We start from the raw sequence: 12,965 nt of genomic DNA, 5'->3' as shown, positions 1-12,965 counted from the left end.
TATCCCTACCTCCACAGGTTTTAGATAAGTGAAGAATGTCCCTACCCCCACATGCGATTTCATGAACAAAGTTAACCCATTCATTACAATCCCCCCTTTTCTATTTTATCCTGATTTTGTTCATTAAATCAATCTAATACTTCTTTTGCCTGCCCGAGGATAGGATTAATTCCTTCATCCTCGATTTGTTCATATTGTTTTCGTAACAGCATTAAGTGTGCAGCTTCTAAGCGCCCTTTAACAATAGCGATCAACTTATTAAAAATGCATGGCCCAAAAGTCAAAAATAAGATCAACAAAAAAAGGGGTCCTGTAATAGTTGACAATAGGGTGGTTAACCAGGGTGAATAATTAAACATAGACTCATACCAGCTCTGTTGTGCTTCCCTGTCTTTCTTCCGTTTTTCTAACCCCTCCCGTAGCTTGGCCATTGTATCTCTAACTTGCCAGATACCATAGGCCCAACAAGCAAATACCACAGTAACATCATCCAAATACGGATTGCTGGTGGGGTTTCCCAAGGAACACCAATGGGTGTCGATGTCAATTCCCGATTATCTCTTTGCCAGGGCATACCTGGTCGGGCTCCCAGAGTCCATTCCTCCTCTCGAAGTGTCTGTTTTTCGCCATTACCCGCCGATGATCTCACGGTGTACTCACACTCCCTTTTCCGTATGCCTCTGCCTACTTCGCCTACTCCGGTGCCTGGAGCAGTGAGGTTTCTCATCTTCTCGGCAGCAGTCGTACTTCTTAAGGGTGTGTTTTCCACTTGCAAATCCCTTACGGGATTTAGCTCCTCCCCGGGAACTGTGTAGAATATTTTATATTACCTGGGAAATGACAAGACACTCACAGGATTCAGGGTTATAGGAACTTCGGGTTGGTTAGGGATTTCCTGTAGCTACCCACCCCCCGCCCAGTAAGGCAGAAGTGTTTAGTCCCCTTCTCCTTTGGGTACACTGTGTACAGCCGTCCCTAAATGGGTGGCTGTTCCTGCAGTGTGTCCACCAGCATTCCCTATACAAATTTTATTTAAGAGTAGACGCTATTCTAGTGATAACATCTAGCCCGCTTCCATGTGAATCTGATAGCACATCGCCTTATAGTTTCAGGTACTAATAATTCCCACCCACAAATTGGTCTATTAATTTCCACTCTATTCAATTGGTCTCCATGGGGAATTGGTATTCTTGACACTTCATAAAATAATAATGTCCCCTTCTAGAACTACAATACCATTTCTGACCGTACAGTTACAAAACACCCAACTCCAATGGTTATGGTTACGATGCTTTAAACATGGAATCCCGCTAAATATTCCGGTGGTCTAGGGACCTTAGTCCTCACTTCACAATAAAAAGGTAAGTACATAAAAAGGTAAGTATTGAGGAGTTTCTGCTAATTTATGTATATATACCAGCTCCGCTGGTTTGATGAGGTATCCGTTCTGTACGCCAAGGAGTAAAGTTCACCACCTGTAAATTCTCTCCAGGTGATACCTGGAACCACTGGTATAAACTAGGTTTTACCGTTCTTCCAAAAGGATTTATTCATTCATGCAGTTCCTTTTTCTTCCTTATCACTAGTTTTAAGTCTTCTGAAGTCTTTGTTACTTCCCACTGATTTCTGGGTAAAGGTCCTTTAATTCGTGAGGCGTGCGTCCATCCTCGTTCTGCAGTCTGGACAGCAGTTTCTGTGGTAAGTAAAACAAGAAAGGGCCCCTCCCACCTAGGAGTTAGAGAGGATTCTTTCCAGGCTCTGATTAATACCATATCACCTGGCTTTTCTACTTTCCCGGAGCTTTGGGGGTGCCAAGGTGTATGGAACTCCCATTTAGTTCCAAAGGGGGCTAGAGCTTCTTTTACTACTTTGGAAACGAAATGTGGGCCTCTATCTGAATCAATAGTTATGATATGTTCCAAAAGTACTTTTACCACTGTATTGGCAGTTGTCCTAGCAGCAGGGAATGCCTCGACATAGTGAGTGAGGTGGTCCACCAATACAAGTAAGTGTTTATATCGCCCTACTTTAGGGAGATCAGTAAAATCAATCTGTATTTTGGCGAATGGTCGGTGTGCCAATTCCCGTCCCCCTTGTACTTTTTCTTTAAGATGCTGCTTATTGATCCCCTGACACGTTAGGCACCCCTGTACGATTCCCCTGGCTACATTATAAACCCCAATACACATGTATTTTATTGCGAATTGATCAACCAGCGCTTGGACACCCCAATGAGTCTTTGAGTGCATACCTCTCATTATTTTCCATGTTAGTGCTTTTGGTAATACTTGTCTCCCATCGGATAGTTCCCAATTACCCTCTTTTTCCACTACTCCCATTTCCTTCAATTTATCCATTTCTGGTTTACTAAACTGTGGGCTAAGGATTGTTGCTGGCGTTTCACCTGCCAGCGGGATGATGGTCACAGCAAGTAGTGCTGCCTCCTTGGCTTCTTGGTCAGCAAGATTATTTCCTCGAATTTCGGGGGTTGTTCCTCTTTGGTGTCCCTTAACATGTATTACAGCTATTCGCTTGGGCCCTCTTATTGCTTGTAGAATTTTGACAATCAGTTTCTCATGAACCAAACCCCTTCCTTGAGAATTAATAAGTCCCCGTTCCTCCCAAATTTTTCCAAAAGTGTGTACCACTCCATACGCATATTTTGAATCAGTGTACACGGTTCCTTCTTTGTCCTTCAAAAGTTCCAATGCCTTAAGTACTGTATATAACTCACATGCCTGCGCTGACCAACTAGGACTGAGGGGTCCAGATTCCTTTACTTTTAGGCTCCCCCCGTCCACAACTGCATATCCTGACTTCCTTTTCCCTGCTATTACTCGAGATGACCCATCAGCGAATAGCTTTTCTCCCTCCCCCAATTCTACCTCTTCTAGATCTGGCCTAATTTTCATTTGTTGTTCTATGGTTTGGAGGCACTTATGTGTTAACTCTTCTTCAGGACCTCCATACAAAAATTGCACCGGGTTCTGCAAGCTCGTTGTTCTGATCTCCAATTTAGGGGAATGGATCAGGATCCCCTCATATTTTAAAAGCCTAGCATCGGTGATCCATTTTTCAGCCTTTTGTTGGAGAACTCCTCGAATATTATGGGGGGAGAACACCTTTAATTTACTTCCAAATGTTACCTTATTCGCTTCTTCCACTATCAGGGCTACAGCAACGACTGCCTGTAAGCAGGTGGGCCACCCTCTACTGACGGGGTCTAATAATTTGGAAATATACCCTACAGGTTTCTTTTTCCCTGCCCACTCCTGGGTTAAAACTCCGTATGCTGTCCCCTCCTCAGTGGCCACAAATAAATAAAAGGGTCTCCTCACATCAGGAAGACTCAAGACAGGGGCGTTAACTAGATCAGCCTTGAGACTCTCTAATCTCTCTTCATCCTCCGGGGTCCATTTAAGCAACCCATCCATAGTTAACTTTTGATACAAAAATCGTGCTTTCGCACTAAAGTTTTCAATCCACTGCCTACAATACCCAAATAGCCCCAACAATTGTCTAATCTGTCGTTTACTCCTCGGGGCTTTCAGTGATAAAATTCCATTTACTTGTTCGGGGTCCAACTTCTTAGTCCCCTTGCTTATCCAGTGTCCTAAATATTTCACCTCCTTTTCCACAAACTGTAGTTTTGGCCGTGATACCTTGAGGCCTTGAAGGCCCAAGAAATTTAACAACCGTATGCTTTCTTTTCTGACTGTTTCTTGATTTTCTCCTGCTAACAATAAGTCATCCACATACTGTATTAGTACAACCCCATCCTGCAGTTGGTATTCCCGTAGAACCCGTTCTAGGGCTTGTCCAAATAAGTTTGGGGATTCTGTAAACCCCTGGGGGAGTACAGTCCACCTTAACTGCTGTCTCCTATGAGTGTCTGGGTCTTCCCACTCGAAGGCAAAATAATTTCTACATTCTTCCTTTAGAGGGCATGACCAGAATGCATCCTTAAGATCTATTACGCTATACCATTGGTTCTCAGATCCCAATTGACTCAGCAGGGTGTGTGGGTTTGCCACTACCGGGAACTGGCTGACAGTCCGTTTATTGATTTCCCTTAGGTCATGCACCAACCGATAGCTACCATCGGATTTTTTTACTGGTAAAATCGGGGTATTAAAAGGGGACATGCAGGGTTCAAGTACCCCCTTTTCCAATAGTCTCTCGATCTCAGGTTTTAGTCCCCTTTTCCCTTCATTAGATAAGGGATATTGTTTAATTCTCACTGGAATCTCGGGGTTCTTAATAACCACCTCAAATGGTTCAATATCCAGTTTTCCAACCGTTTCGGGAGTATACCGTTTCGGGGTTAATTTGTTTCTCATCCACCTCTGTAAGGGGACAAAGCCTAATTTTTAACTCTTCCTCTTCCACGTCTACTTGAATCCCCATTTCTATGATTAAATTCCCTTACATCTCCTGTATTAAGGGGAACTGCCACATACCCCGTTCTCGGTCTCCCCTGTCCATCCCCACCAGGCACTAACATTTCTCGAAGAGGAAACAATCTTTCCTCTCCTCTCCTTATTTTATTGCGTGCAGACCTTCTGGGAGGGGGTGTCGGGGTTGAGGAATTAAGTTCCGAATCTGACCCTTCCTGGGCCTGGGCTATTTCCTGGCCTTGGAGTGGGTCCTGAGGAGGAGGGGCCTGAGGGGCATAGGGAGGGGGCCAAAGGGGGTCCTCATCATCTTTTTGAGGTTTATCTGGTCTGTTTTCCCTTAAGGCAAAGAGGAATGACAGTTCCCAGGATTGGGAAATCCATAAGGCAGCATATTCACTTTCCTCTGGGCTGGCTGGTGGTCTCTTATTGTTTACCCATATATTTAATTGTTGACACACCCAGTCCTCAGAGGGCCTGAACACAGGCCAGAGTACATGAGGATTGCTGAGAGGTTTTCCACCCCAAATCTCAATACAATAACTAAACATCTTTTTCCTTAGACCTATCCTTTCTCCTTGGTGAACTGTCTCAATATCTTAACATCAGGCTTAGGGGACTGTCCGGGGGTATGTCTGGTAACTTATTTCCCTTCCCCATCCCCATGGGTCCAGAGGGCTTGCTTTTCCTCTGTCCCATCTTCCGAGGTGCCTTTATCCACACACACACACTCACTTCCCCTCTGTCGTGACTCGCTCCCTCACGGGCTACGAGAACCGCACTACTGGAGGGTCCACACTCGTGTGATCTCAGAGAGACCTCTCACACAATCGCACCTCGGGATAACCACCCCAACCAAACGACTCACGCTTTATATACTCACCCGCTCCCAGGGTCTTCGTTTGGTCTTCGTGCACAAAATTTAAGGGGTCCTGCAGGTTCTTTTGCTCAGTTATCGTAATTTAGAGGGGTTTGTGGGTCCAGGGTATGGCGGCGGCACCTCTTCAAGATGGGGCTATCAGGGGATAGGGCGCCTCCCCGCTTGAAAGGGTCCGCACCAAAGAACCTGGATCCGAGTCACAGCACCAAGTTTGTTATAGACGCTCGTGACAAATTGGAGGAGCCAATTTGTATTAAATAAAAGATCAAATTTATTAGCAAGCGATAAAAGAGCAAAACGGCGCTGGGCGGCCGGGGAGACAGTGCTCCGCCACAAGCTCGCACTGAAACTGGGGAAGAGCCTCTTTATTTATACAGTCTTTTTAGTCTCTGATACCTGATGGCTGGCTGTATCTTCGGTATCTTGTGCCATCAGGTGTTAGGTGGTCATAATTTGCCTTCTGGTGGTTGTTGGGATGAAGGCCGAAGTCTTCTTCAGCTGTTCTTTAGGTGACTTAAGTCCCATTCATGCTCTGTAAACGTCTCTCTACATATGCTAATCATCGGTATGCAATTGTCTACTCAACAGATACTCATGGTCTTCGATAAGTGAAGAATATCCCTACCTCCACAGGTTTTAGATAAGTGAAGAATGTCCCTACCCCCACATGCGATTTCATGAACAAAGTTAACCTGTTCATTACATCAGTGACTTTCTAAAGCTATCAAACACAGCATAAGTGTTATTTGTTGGCATGTGCTTTGTACTGTTTGCAGGAGGTGGTCCATCTGCTGTTAAAGTCAACAGGACTTTCAAATAACTGGGAGCTGGACCTGGTTGTTGAGAGAGGATGCAGCAGAGAGGATGTTTTGTCTATAGTTGCCTAAATTATATGTCCTTCATCTAACACTTAATGGTGTCACAGCTCGCAATAGATGAAAGTACTAATGCTGTATGGAAGGGCTGGACTAGCTCACTGTTATTATTTCTGAAGTCAGTTCAGCTCTGCTGACTCTAAAAATGGAAAATAAAATCTTAAAGGTGAATACTATGCTCCAATTTGGACAGCAGTATTTGCAGAAGTCTTATAGAGACTTCTTTCTGTAATAAAGTCCATAAGATGCACAGGAAAGTATGTGGTTTGTGCTGCTTGGTATAAACTGATATTGTAGAGAAAGTTACAAAGATCTGTAGAATTATTTGCACTGCAAAACTTGCAGATAAAGGGTCTTCATATTTTTTTTACAAAGTGCCTAAGAAATGCCTCTTTGGGAGACATATATATCAGCTAATATTAGGCAAATGTGATTTTTATTTTTAACAATAAAAGTAAAGCATGTAATTTATGTGCCAGCATCTAGTCTCTGCAATATTACCATTTCCTATTAATCAAACAGGAAGAAGTCTGCTAAGTAGGACTATTTTCTGTGGGGAAAATCACTCCACTGCTCCCTTCTGTGTCCTGCTCTTTTTTATTTGTAATGTAAATCTACTTTCTTCAACCTTATCCTGTGCTTGTTGAACATGCTATTGACATAGACCATGATATGCACGTACAAGATTCTGTTAAATTTACACATACCACTGTCCCAGTATGGTATGGAGTAAGCCCTGACCCAGTGGTTACAATGCATTGTCAAACTTCTCCTTTAATTTGCACTGCAGGGAAGAATGCTGAAGGGGCATATGTATGCTCTGGGAAATTTTCCAGAATCACTTTGCGGTAATTGAAGTACTCCATATGGCCTGCACTAAACAGGTTCTGCAGCTTGCCATGATAATTTTGGGAGTCTGCCTGATAAAACTGCTGCTGGTGCTGCTGCAACTGTGATTAGGGTAACTGGGAGAGAAGACCAGGGATAAAAGTAAAAAAGATACAGCTTTCTTGCTCATGATAGACTTCTTTGTTTCTCTTTTTTCTGGTTGTCTTTTACGTGTTGTTGCCTGACGAGATCTTTTTCAGTGTTGTTGTGTCCTTCAGCTCCTCTCACATCTGTTTATTGCTATGTTGTTTCCCACAGACTAAAATGCCTTAGCTTGCAAGTGATAATAAAATGAGTTTGCTTGCATCCGGTGGTGGTAAAACAGTAGTTAGGAGACTCCTGCTCAGTTCTCTCCTGTCTGAAACACTTCTTGCAGCACTAATACTTCTGGGTGCAGCCAAGCACCCAGCCAGCCACTTGCTCTCTCCTTGTGCCCCTGTCCCATGTGGCATGAGGGAGCAAATAGGATGAACGAGAGTGAGAAAGTTCCTAGGTTGAGACAGACAGGGAGATCACTTACTAATTACTGTCATGGGCAAAACATACTTGACTTGGGGAACTTAACTTATTGTCAATTAATAAAACTATTTAATTACTGATTTGAGTCCTGGGAAACAAAAACAAAAAGAAAAGAAACAAACATTAAAACACTCAGGGAAAACACACCCTTCCTTCTTTCCTGGACTCAGCTTCACTCCCAAGCTCAACTTCACTCCTTCAGACTTCTCTCACCCTGCTGTTAGCACCACAGTTTACACTCAGTCCCTTCAACAAGACAATGAGCAGCACAGGAAGGGTTGTGGTCAGAGTGTAGCAGTTTCTCCCTGCTCCTTCTTCTTACTCATTCTTTTCCTTTGCTGTGGTGTGAGTCCTCTATGGGCCACAGTACCTTCACAAATACTTGCTATGCCATGAAACATCTCCTCCTCCTCTGGCCTTGGTGAACACCTTTGTATTCCACTCGTTTTTTTTTTGTCCCCGCCTCCTCTCTATGCTCTCTCATTACTTCCGTGTTCCCTCCTCCCTCCACAGAGTTTTCTGCCCTTGCTTTAATATGTTTTCACAGAAATGCTTCAAACTTCCCTGGTGGGCTCAGCTGGCACCCCACACATTGCATGGCCTGACATGTCCTTCGTGTAATGCTGTGTAAGGGGAGTCTTTAACTGTGCTGCTCCTCCTTGCCATGTGATGGGGAACATGGATTTTCAATACTGGAATTTTGACAGACTGAGAGGTTTGTTTTTTCCTCGAGACTTCCACCCCAGGCTTGTTTTTAATTTGATGTAGGTTCTTGCAGTTAACCTGTGTCTACTCATTAAGGTGACATGAAAGTTTTTATGATAAGAAAAGCCACACCAGTGACAGATCTTAGACCATATCATGATTTAACTCCAGCCAACAGCTAAGCACCTTGCAGTCACTCACTCACTCACTCTCCCCCCACCCAGTGGGATGGGGGCGAAAATCGGGAAAAGAAATAAAACTCGTGGGTTGAGATAAAAACATTTTAATAGAACAGAAGAGAAGAAACTAATAATGATAATGATAACACTAATAAAATGACAGCAGTAATAATAAAAAGATTGGAATACACAAATGATGCACAGTGCAATTGCTCACCACCCACCGACCAACGCTCAGTTAGTCCCCGAGAGGTGATTCCCCCCCCCCCCACTCCCCCCAGTTGATATACTAGATGTGATGTCACATAGTATGGAATACCCTGTTGACCACTTTGGGTCAGCTGCCCTGGCTGTGTCCCCTCCCAACTTCTTGTGCCCCTCCAGCCTTCTTGTTGGCTGGGCATGAGAAGCTGAAAAGTCCTTGACTTTAGACTAAATGTTACTTAGAAACAACTGAAATCACCAGTGTTATCAACATTCTTCTCATACCTAACTAAAAAACATAGCACTGTACCAGCTACTAGGAAGACAATTAACTCTATCCCAGCTGAAACCAGGACAGACCAATACCCTGTCTTTGTCAATGATGGTCTGCAGATATCAAGGGCAAGCATACAAGGATATTTCTTCAGAATAGTCTTTTAGTTGGAAATCAAACAAGTACTAAAGAAACATATGTCAAAAAAGAAAGACCTCTTCTACGTTCCTTTCTGACTCTATGGATCTAATAAAGGACATTTAGGAAAATAGCTTGTGGTCCTTTGAATAAAAGAAATGTTATGCCCACTCAGATTGCCACTGTTGTTTCTTCCTGGACTGTGTGGTATTCAGTTAAGGTTAAATTGAAATGCCACAGGATGAAGATGGCTGGGACCAGTTCATGCAATTTTTAAATTTTATGTCCTCCATTTTCTGAGTGATTTAGTGTCCTAGAGGCATCTGCCTTTGACTTCTAATCTAAATGTTGGAGAGTAAAATTCATACTTAATGGTTTACACAGGCACAGTAAAAGGTATCAGAAGATCAGGCGTGTAGCATAGCTAAAAGGAAGAGTAAATAACATTTGAAAGAAGTAAATCTGTGTGCCTTAGTAAGTCATGTGGATTCAAATCTCAAGCACAAGGAATCCTACAGTACCCCATACTCCAAGCAGTCTCAATTAATTTCATATTCAGGCTCTGTCATCCTTGATAGTTACCTACTTGTGCAATATAGCTTAATGCCAAAATAATCAGCGCACTGGTGAAGTTTTTTTATGCTATGCCAGCTACTTTTTTCCCATTTGTTTTGTAATTTTGGACTTGGGATGGCAAGGCAATAAACATCTGAAAGTTAGTGTTGATAACATTTAGAAGAACAAAAAGCTTCTACCAGCAAAAAGCCAGTAAGTAACTGCAGGTATGAAGAGTATGGTTGTAATGAGGATGTACAACCATTATGGTATTCTTATGTAATCCTAGGTCTTCTCTTTTATCTTTTTCAGGTGACCCCCATTTTGTTTTCTAGTAATAATCAAAGGGCACACAAAGCAATTATGTGTTGCACAAGGTTTTCCTTGGAATTAAAATCAACACTAATTGCTTAGTGAAGTCCAGGGTAAGAGATAGAGCATAACACTGGTGGCAATAAACAGACAAGCACATAACTAACAGGTCCAGCTGTGGACTGGTGTTGTGCTTTAAAAGAGTTACTAAATTTATGTGGCCTGATGCCTATTCTTTCACTTTTAAATTAATTTCATATTCTATGGAAAAAGCTTGAAGTTCATCACCTTACATTAGTGTGAGTATTACTTAACACAGAGTTTAAAGAAAATAACTCAACCAAATGTTCAAAAACTATACCTTTTATCTACAAATCAAGGCGCAAAACAATCTTACCTGAGGAAGAAGGAGGAAGGGACCTAATACACTGGATTTGTGCAAAATTTCATTTGATTAACTGCCTGGAGAAAAAATCTTTTTTTTTCTCCTCTTGTAGAAACATTTTCCCTTATACTCCTTTGGTTTTATTCAGAAAAAATTCAAGATAAGATCAGAATATTATTAGTGCTGGATAAATGGGTAAATAGTATGAAAATTTGGGGTTTGCAGTTTTTGTTTTTTTGGTTTTCTTTAGGAAACCAATGTTTCATTTTAACAAGGACTTTGAGTTTCTGTTACTTTTTACTGCTGGAAGAAAATACACTTCCTATTTTTCAGACATAGGTAATCATACCTAGAAAAGAAAGAGTGGTGGTGTCTGCTGATTACTGGCCAGATAAGTTAAGTTCTGATTCCACAAAGGCGTTAGGCATATAAATAGTCCAATAGTCCTGTAGGAAATAAATAGTAGGGTAAGGTCTATTGTATAACATAGTGTGTATTGTATGCTTGCTCTGCAGTGCCAAGCCTCCCTCTTAAAAGAGTTTAATAGCTTTGTTGCCTGACCTTTCATCTGGAACTTGGGGAAAATGGGTCTTGTGTCTATTCAGTCCCTAGGCAGAGTGCCTCGAGGTCTCTCTGCATTATTCTTGTGTAGACATTAATAAAATTTGAATCAAGACTTCCTTGTGTTACCGAAATCCGGAATAAAACTCCCTAACAGCAATGAGAAGTTAAGAAGCAGGCACTCCTTTATTGCAGTGCTGGGCACACAGGGGATCGCTCCACCTATCGTGTGCACCTGTCTAGTCTAACTGTACAGGTTAAATACACACCTGTTATACATATTCACTAAATTTCTGGAAAATGTTATACTTAATCATTAACTTTCCAATAAATCATTAGCACATATATAAATGTCTCTTCACACAGGCGCAGTGAAGGTCTCCAGTGGTCTTCAGGAGCCCTCTGGTGGTCTTCCATAGTCTTCCTCACTTGTCCGCTTCTTGACCTCTCTTAGGTGATTCTACGCAGTACGATTCTCACCATCACCTATATTAGTTTATATAAAAATGCATACTATGTCTATTCTTAAATTTAACCTTTCTAATAATTAGTCCTTCAGTCACACCATCTTATTAATATTCTTATGTTAAAACAATCATTGGTTAATCTCACTTAACTCTACTGATTGGAATCCTCGATAATTAGATCGAGGTGGGAATGGTAAGGGGTTTCCAAGCAGCAAACTGGTGTCCATAACGGTTTCCTTAGTTTCTTAAAACAAAACACTACAAATCAACAAATCTTTGTCGAAGTTTCTGTGGTTAACTGATTTTGGACAATACTTGAATTCTTATGGTTACACATAGTACATTTTCTAAAGTTCCTAAGTTCCTATGACTCCATTTCAAACTTAACACTCCCATACCTATGCTTCACAATTTTCTACTTCTTAATCAAATCAAACTCTTTTATATAATCAAATTTTAATCTCTTTATCAAAGTATTTGCAACACTTGCTCCCTCCAATGCTTATGATTCAGTCAGCTTGTGTAAAGTTACCTCAATGCTTATATATGTTACAGCTGACACTTCCTTTTCCTTAAGTTGTGCTTGTGAGTCAGGACTGGTGTAACTATAAATGAAACTTCCTAGTATGACTTATATATGAGCTGTTCTTATTGTCGTCGTTACTTTCCAATTTGTTTTTTCTCACTTTTAAATAAGACACAAGAAATACATTTCTGTTTGCTCTCCCATTTTATTTTGTATAGTACTGACATTATTGCAAAGCAAAAAAATGCTTTGAGTGAATGTTTTAATTCCTGATGGTATTGTTTTGCATTCTAAGGGAAGGAAGTACCTTGTTCTGTGCACTAGTCCAGAATGATCTAGCTCAGTTGGGTGCAGGCTAGATACAGCATTTTCACTCTTTGCATTTCAATGACAACACAGGAAAGCACCTTTGATCTGTGTGAAAATTTCAGTGAGTGCCCTGCCTTTCATATATTGTGGAAGTGGTGAATAATCATTCAACTACTTTCGACATTGAAAATCCAGTTTTGTCATGAAACTACATGCTTTCATATAAGCTTGCAAATTTGTATACAGATGTCCTAAATTTTTTTTGCATCTGTCTAACAAATACTTTAACATTGCATAATATCTGTAAGTAATCTATAAGAAAACAGTAACAGTGCCTGGAAGAAAACAGTAAAAACAACTACTGCTGAATTCAGCAGATGTGTAAAAATGAGGGATGTGTAAAAATGAAGAATAATAAGATAGGTATGAAGTACAGGTGTGGTTTTACTTAGCTTGCCATCATTCAAAATGCATTTCACTGTTGGAAATTGCATAAGACTTAAAAAAAATGACGTTAGTTGCTCAAGTTTCTTGAGAAATGGCATCCCTAGCAATTTGTCAAGAACTTTCCCAGACAAAACCAGCAGCAAAATCAGCCCTCCACTAAAAACATTTCCTGATAAAGTATGCAGATATACTTTTTTTCTGTTAAGATTCTTTTTGTATAAGATTAGACCATATGCACTTAAATTACACACCCCCCCCCCCCATTTTCCATAGGCAATGTGTAGCAGTGACATCACGGCAATTATACCATAAACCTTTGATGACATGCTATTCCCTTCTAGTTCTGT

This window comes from Aquila chrysaetos, chromosome Z (genome assembly GCF_900496995.4).
Source record: "Aquila chrysaetos chrysaetos chromosome Z, bAquChr1.4, whole genome shotgun sequence".
Classification (NCBI taxonomy): domain Eukaryota; kingdom Metazoa; phylum Chordata; class Aves; order Accipitriformes; family Accipitridae; genus Aquila; species Aquila chrysaetos.
Note: the sequence above shows the minus strand (reverse complement) of the source record.